Source organism: Protobothrops mucrosquamatus, unplaced genomic scaffold, assembly GCF_001527695.2.
Source record: "Protobothrops mucrosquamatus isolate PMUCROS unplaced genomic scaffold, P.Mucros_1.0 scaffold6, whole genome shotgun sequence".
In the NCBI taxonomy this organism is placed as follows: Eukaryota; Metazoa; Chordata; class Lepidosauria; order Squamata; family Viperidae; genus Protobothrops; species Protobothrops mucrosquamatus.
The window spans coordinates 3942429-3949439 of NW_015386393.1; positions in this window are offsets into that span (position 1 = coordinate 3942429).

Here is a 7011-nt window from a genome sequence, read left to right on the forward strand (position 1 = left end):
TCCTCAACTTACAATAGTTCGCTTAGTGACTATTCGAAGTGACAATGGCACTTGAAAAAAATGCCCCCCAAGCCACAGCCGAGCAAGACACCTACCTGCCCACCCGGCGGCGCTCTTCCTCCTGTCCGAGGTTTCCATTGTTGTGAGCATTTCTGTTGAGGATTAGCAGCGGAGGTGGGGTGCGGGGTGTTTGGTTTTTATTCCCCCCATCTGCTGGGTGGTTGCAGCAGGTTTTGGTCACTTCACATGACCCTGGGACACTGTGACCGTCATAAATATGAATCAGTTGCCAAGCATCTGAATATAAATCAAAGACCCTGGAGATGCTGCAACATTCCAGCTGATCGGCGCTTCTTCTGGGCTCAGCGGAAGCGCCAGGATCAGTGTTGCTTTCCAGCTGATTGGTGCTTCTTCTGGGCTCAGCAGAAGTGCCAGGATCAGCGCCGAGCTCCAGCTGGAGCCTGGCGCTGATCCTGGCGCTTCCGCTGAGCTCTGACAGCCCTGCAGCTCCAGCCGTCTCTCGCTCAGGCCTATGCTGTGTTGTCACCGGTTCAGCTCATTCCCCTCCCCCGCTACCACTTTTCTAGGATGGTCGCGTACCATCTGCCAGGTGCCAATGTACCACAGGTGGTACCCATACCACTGGTTGAAAAGCCTTGCTCTAAGTCTTTGATTTTTCTAGGCCTATTGAACTGTTCCTTAGATGGTGTCCTGATTTAGGCAGGAAGGAATTATAAAGAATGAACAATTTTTAATGAGGCTGCCTTTAAAATAGATTTGGATGACAGTGGTCATCTAAGCAGCTTTCCTTTGCGCTAATGGGAATGGTTTATATAAAACTGAACTACCTGAGGTTGGGACCTTTATTTCCCTTCACATTTTGTTCAGTTTCAAATGCCTGTTGATTTTAAATTCAATTCTCAGCATGCTTAGTCACAAGGCAGCCCCATTCCTATCTCTAGGGCTTGTTGCCAAATAGGCTGATATAGAATACTATATCCAGCCCGTTTTTAAAAAGGTCTTACTTGAATCATTGGGTATTTTTAAACAGCTAATTAGCACTATAAAATGCCAGGCTGATTTTTTTCTAAAATAAAATTAAAAAAAGGATAATTTGTGGGTTTGCAAACTCTCTGGATCAGTTGAGCATCTTGCTTGTGATATTTTATCTTTCCACCTCATAATGCAGATGGCTCAAATTACAGTAGGTTTATACTAGCCATGTTCTTTTGGATTTATGAAGCAGGTGACACTCCCTTCACCCAGCTGAGCACCATAATCGCCTCTGCAAGATCAGAGGCTTTCATCAAATTGGCAAAATGGGCATTGCAGTACAGGTAGTCCCCGAGTTACAGCCATAACGGAGCCTACCCATTACAGGTAATCCTTGACTTACAACCATTCATTGCGTGACCCTTCCAAATTACCACAGCCCTGAAAAAAGTAAGTTTTTTTAATCACCATTTTTCACAGCACCATTGCAGCATCCTCCTGGTCAGGTGACTTGGTAGCGGGCACGTATTTATGACAGTTGCAGTGTCCCTTGAGAAGATTGCTTCTGACGGGCAAAGTCAATGGGGAAGCCAGATTTATTTAACAACCGTTAACAGCTGCAGTGACTGACTTAACTGGCAAGAAAGGCTGGAAAATGGGGCAAAACTCACTTAACAACTTGCTCTGTTTAGCAACGGAAATTTTAGTCATAAGTCGAGGACTACTGGTATAGTCATAATTTTATATTTTTTTGCAGTGGTCGTTAAATGAACATGGGGTTGTAAAACCAATGCCATGTCATTAAGCGAACGTCACAGCAGTGAAGCAAACCAATGGCTTGCTATGGGCCTGTTTGGCTGAAACAAGAAGTATCTGTTGGTTTTAAGCAAAACCACTGTAAAGGTCATGTGACTGCAGGATACTACAAATGGCCATAGATGCAGCCATGTTGCTGAGTGTTGAAGGTGTGGTCACATCATTATGTGGGGGGGGGGCTGCCATAGGAACTTTGCACCTGTGTCGTAAGTTCCCTTTTTTTCAAGTAGATGGTAACTTCAAACGGTCACTAAACAACCAATCATAAGTCGAGGACTATCTGTATTGCAAGGCAAGCTCCACCCTTTGTGTACGATGTCACAGTGCCTATATAAAAGGGGTGGGGCTTGCATTGTGACAGTGCAATGCTTCTCTTGTCATTTGGTCCTTTATCGCTCAGCCACTTCCCCCAGATCCTTCTGATAATTGATAGCCTTTTTTGTTTTACTTGCAAAATACCCTAAGAATGTTGGTTTTGAAAAAAGAAGACATGGAGGCTGCAAAAAGGGAGAGCAACTGTCTGGCAAGAAAATGCAGAGTTCCTCTCCTGTTACTCTTTTCTGAGGAACTCTGCACCATTTGCCCTTTGCAGCTGTTGCCAGCCTCTTAATATTATGTATGCTATAGATAGATCAGTGGGCTTTAAAAATAAGCACAGTATGCTGTTGATGTTACTTAGCTCCATCGAGGAGGGGCAGGAGAGCAGCTTTGATCTGGCTTAATTAAGACTGGCTCCATTAAGTGTGACTCCATTAAGCAGCACTTCCACACAGATGTTAAGTCATGTGTTTTCAGAATAGCAGCCCATTTCCTCTGGCCCAGGCCTCCAATTTTTGGAGCAAATTGCAGCTAATAGGAGAGGGTTATTTTATTTCTACAGCTATGGAAACTCAAATTCATTTTTGAGAATGGTCTCTGAATTCTTACATCATGCTAAATTATAATTAAGAGAACAAAACAACTGCTGGATTTACCCATAACAACACACTGTCAGCCGTGGTTCAAAAAACCCAGTGGCTGAGTTCATACAGTCTACTAAACCTTAACCCAGGGGTGTCAAACTCTCAAGTCACGTGACGTGTTGCGACATAGCGTGACTTTTTTTGCCATTGCCGGCAGTGGGGCGGGCACGGTTTCGCTATGATGCATCTGGCCCGCGGGCCGGCAGTTTGACACCCCTGCCTTAACTCATGAATACGATTTAGTGTGATGTGTGAATCCTGTTGTTGTATTGTGATTGGATGCTGCTTTTGGTCATTCTGGGCAAAAAAAAGTGGTGCAAGTTGGGTGTGTATACTTGAATGCTTGCTTTGATTGCTCCAGGCATTCAGTTTTTGGAATTACATCTCTCCCAGCTGTAATAGAGGCACCCCTGGCAAATCTTTTTAATGTTGGCAGAACCCAGACTAAATAAGGTTATTTTCTAAAAGTCAGTTTCAAAATCCTGCTTCAAACCACCATCCCCAATCTGGCCACTCTAGTGTGCAAAATGTAACAGTGTATTTTTTATATATATATACATATCTATGTATATTAATGTGTATATATTTATTTCAGTTCTTCAGATTGCTGGGAATTAAGTAACAGAGATGGAAATCAGTCATTGATATAAAGGATCTGAAACTGCTCATACAAGGTTACTGGTGTTTTTATCAGGATTATAATTTAGGTTTGAAATTAATAATCTGATGCCATAAAATGTGCCTCAGGATGACTGGTTGTTTAATATCCTTTAGTTTTGCAAACCACGTGCAAGCTACCAGGCTACAGAAAAACAAGAAAATCCTGGTAACCATCAGTTGGTCAAGCGAGGCCTGGAAAGAAGGGGAATTTTTGTAGCTCAGGGTTGAAATGAGAGGTCCTTGGTGCTCTCTGTAAGGAAGCAAGTATTTAAAGGGAAAAAAATGTTCTTCTAAATAACATTTGGTAGGTTTTCTGCTTACCTCTGAGCATCCTATTTTCTAATTTCACCAAGTTCATCCCCCAAATGTTCAATTTGAAGACTTCTGAAGCTGATTCTTCCATAGTCTACCTCAGGGGTCTTCAAACTTGGCCCTTTTATGACTTGTGGACTTCAACTCCCAGAATTCCTCAGCCAGGCATTCCTGGCTGAGGAATTCTGGGAGTTGAAGTCCACAAGTCAAAAAAGGGCCAAATTTGGAGACCCCTGGTCTACCTTGACATGGGAAAATCCCTATTTCATTCTCAGTATTCTGATAATTGATACTGTTTTCCCTTTGGAGTGAAGGATTTTGTCCCCTCCACCCTACTCCATTTAATGCCACTTGGAGTCCCCTCAAATAAAGGAAAATCACCCATGCAGTAATTTTTTGCCATGTTGTTGGTCGCTTGCCTTGGCAGCAACTAATACAGGGGTTCAACAGGGCAGGGATTCAGTGATACAGGTAGTCCTTGGCTTACGACTTTCATTGAATGAATGTTCAGTGTTATGAAGGTGCTGAAAAAAAGTGACAAAAAAGCTCCTTACACTTATAAGTCCCCACGGTCATGTGATCATGATTTGGGCACTTGGCAACCAGCATGTATTTACAACAGTTGGCAGCATCCCAGGGTCATGTGATGGCCATTTGCAACCTTCCCAGCCAACTTTGAACACACAAAGCTAGTGGGGTAAGCCAGTTTTACTTAACAATCACATGATTTGCTTAACAACCATGGTAAAATTGGTCACGGCTTTCTTAATGACCTCATCACTTAATAACAGAACATCTGTCCTAACTGGGGAGGTCATAAGTCAAGGACCATTGCATCCATTCTAAATTGGAGAATTCCCAAAATCCCTGCAGAATTGCTTGCTATTTAAAAAAAATAAGACTGCCTTTTAAACCTCTAGTGAATGATTTAACTGGTGAATCTCCTGTCAATCAAAGATAAATCAGAATACTTTTCTTTTGAGGAAGACTTCCGTCCTAGTTCTGGGGTATAAGTCTAGTTCAGTGATGGCGAACCTTTTAGAGACCGAGTGCCCAAACTGCAACCCAAAACCCACTTATATATCGTTGGGTGCCGGGTGGGCGTGGCCCATTGGGTGGGCATGGCCCATTGAGTTGGCATGGCTGTGGTGATAACGACAGACTGGGTGGGACTAAAAAGTTCAATCAATCAATTCCAACTTTGCAAGATCTTTTTTTCCCGCAAGAAGTTGAAATTGACTGATTGATTGAACCTTTTTTTTTTTTTTTGCACATGGCGGCGGAGGCCTAAAGCGAAAAGGTTTTATAAAACTCAGCTGAAGGCCTAGGACTAGGGCGACGGCGCGCGTGCCCACAGAGAGGGCTCTGTGTGCCGCCTCTGGCACCCGTGCCATAGGTTCGCCACCACTGGTCTAGTTCTTATTCTGGTTTGTGACTTTTCTTACAGTCTCAGAAATGTAAAAACCAAAGTGTTGTGTTATTATTTTATTTTAATCATTGTCAAGCCATAAGAGTTGTATTGTGAATATTCTGCTTCTTAAGAAATGTGTGCTTATTGATGATTTGCAATGTGAGGGTTCATTTTGAAGTGATGTATTTGTTTTTCTTTTTGCTTAAAAAAATTATCTTGGTTTTTACCATAGGGTGAAAAAAAATGCTTGACTGAGGAAGGGTGAGAGCAGCCCATTGCTTTGTGAAAATTATCTGTAATTTTTAGCAAGCGGTGAAACTTTGCTCACTGGAAGATACCACTTGTTTGCATGTGTAAAAGTCCCTGTACGAGAAATGAGGTGTGCTCCATGTGGAAATTGACTCTTGTAAATACTTGACTAGAAACTATTAGCTTATTGTGTGGAATACTAGCTTTCTTAGGCTACGATGATTTAGGCAAGGGACCTCAAACATGCTCCTTCTGTGGTACAGTCTAGGCTAGGGATGAGCAACTATGGCAACTTTATTACCTGTAGACTTCAACTCTCAGAATTCCTGAGCCAACCAAGCTGGCTCAGGAATTCTGGAACTTAAAGTTGACAGTGTCAACATCCAGCTCGAGAATCCAAATAAAACTCCAGGTTCATTCTGTTTCCGAAAATCTTACTGTTTTTTGAAAACACAGTATGGTAATGTTGAAGCAAAACTAACTCCGAGGTTCCAACACCAAATCATAGACTTATACAATAATTTTCCCAGCCAAACCCCCAACGTCTTACGTAGTCCATATAAACAAGTTCACTGTGTTATGGGAACCATCTGCTTCAAATCCACACCTGTTACGGTGTCCTTGAAAAGGTTTCTGGCTCTCACGGTCTTCAATGGAATTGTAGAAGTTTCGTTTCTCCATCTAACCCACTCAAAAGTAACACCTCCCCACTCCCTTACTCTAAAGGCAAGTTGAAACCCAAAGGCACGTAGCTGCCAACGTTTCATTCTTGACAGACAGGTCATAAAGTTGACATAGTTGTCCACCCCTGATCTAAGCAGAGCTTTACTACATGTTTCCAAAGAAATGTTGAAACTGCACCCAAAGTTTGGTTTTTGTGACAAGAGTGTACCACGATCACTGTCCAGAGTGTTTCTGTGTAAATAAATATTGTTACTTTAAGGCAATGTGTTTCATGCTTGATTTCTAAAGCCCTCTGCAAGTTTTGCCTCTGGAAATTCAGTGGATTGGCAGGGGAAAGTATTTTCCAATAAAGATATGAACTACACAGCAGCCAGAGATCCAACAGGGTTAAGCAGTCTTTGATATACAGTGGATATAACAAGTCTACACACCCCTTAAAATGCCAGGTTTTTGAGATGTAAAAACATCAGACCAGGATAAGTCTCTCCAGATTTTTTTCCCCACCTTTAATGTAACATATAAGCTGTACAATTCAGCTGAAAAACAAATTGAAATCTTTTAGGGGGAAAAATAATGTTAAAAAATGTACAGTATAACCTGGCAAGCTATGACATTAATCTGGATTTAAGTGATGGTTCAAAATGGCATTTGGTAAAACAGAAACGATAGAGTGGAAAACTGCAAGAAAGAACCACGCTAGATCAGATTAAAAGTATGGCCACAGTGGGGCTTCCGGTGGCAGGCGCCTTCGCTGGACGCAGCTGTTTGCTGCTCCCGCCTGTTTCTGCGTAAAAGCCGTTTTGACAGCCTGCATCAGCTGTCAAACGGCTTGATACCTTTCCCCTGGGCATAGGGGGAAAGGTGAGCTGCCCGAGGTAGGAGTTGAGTCCCCGAGTCGTCCCTTGTGGACGATGTAGGTGAGAA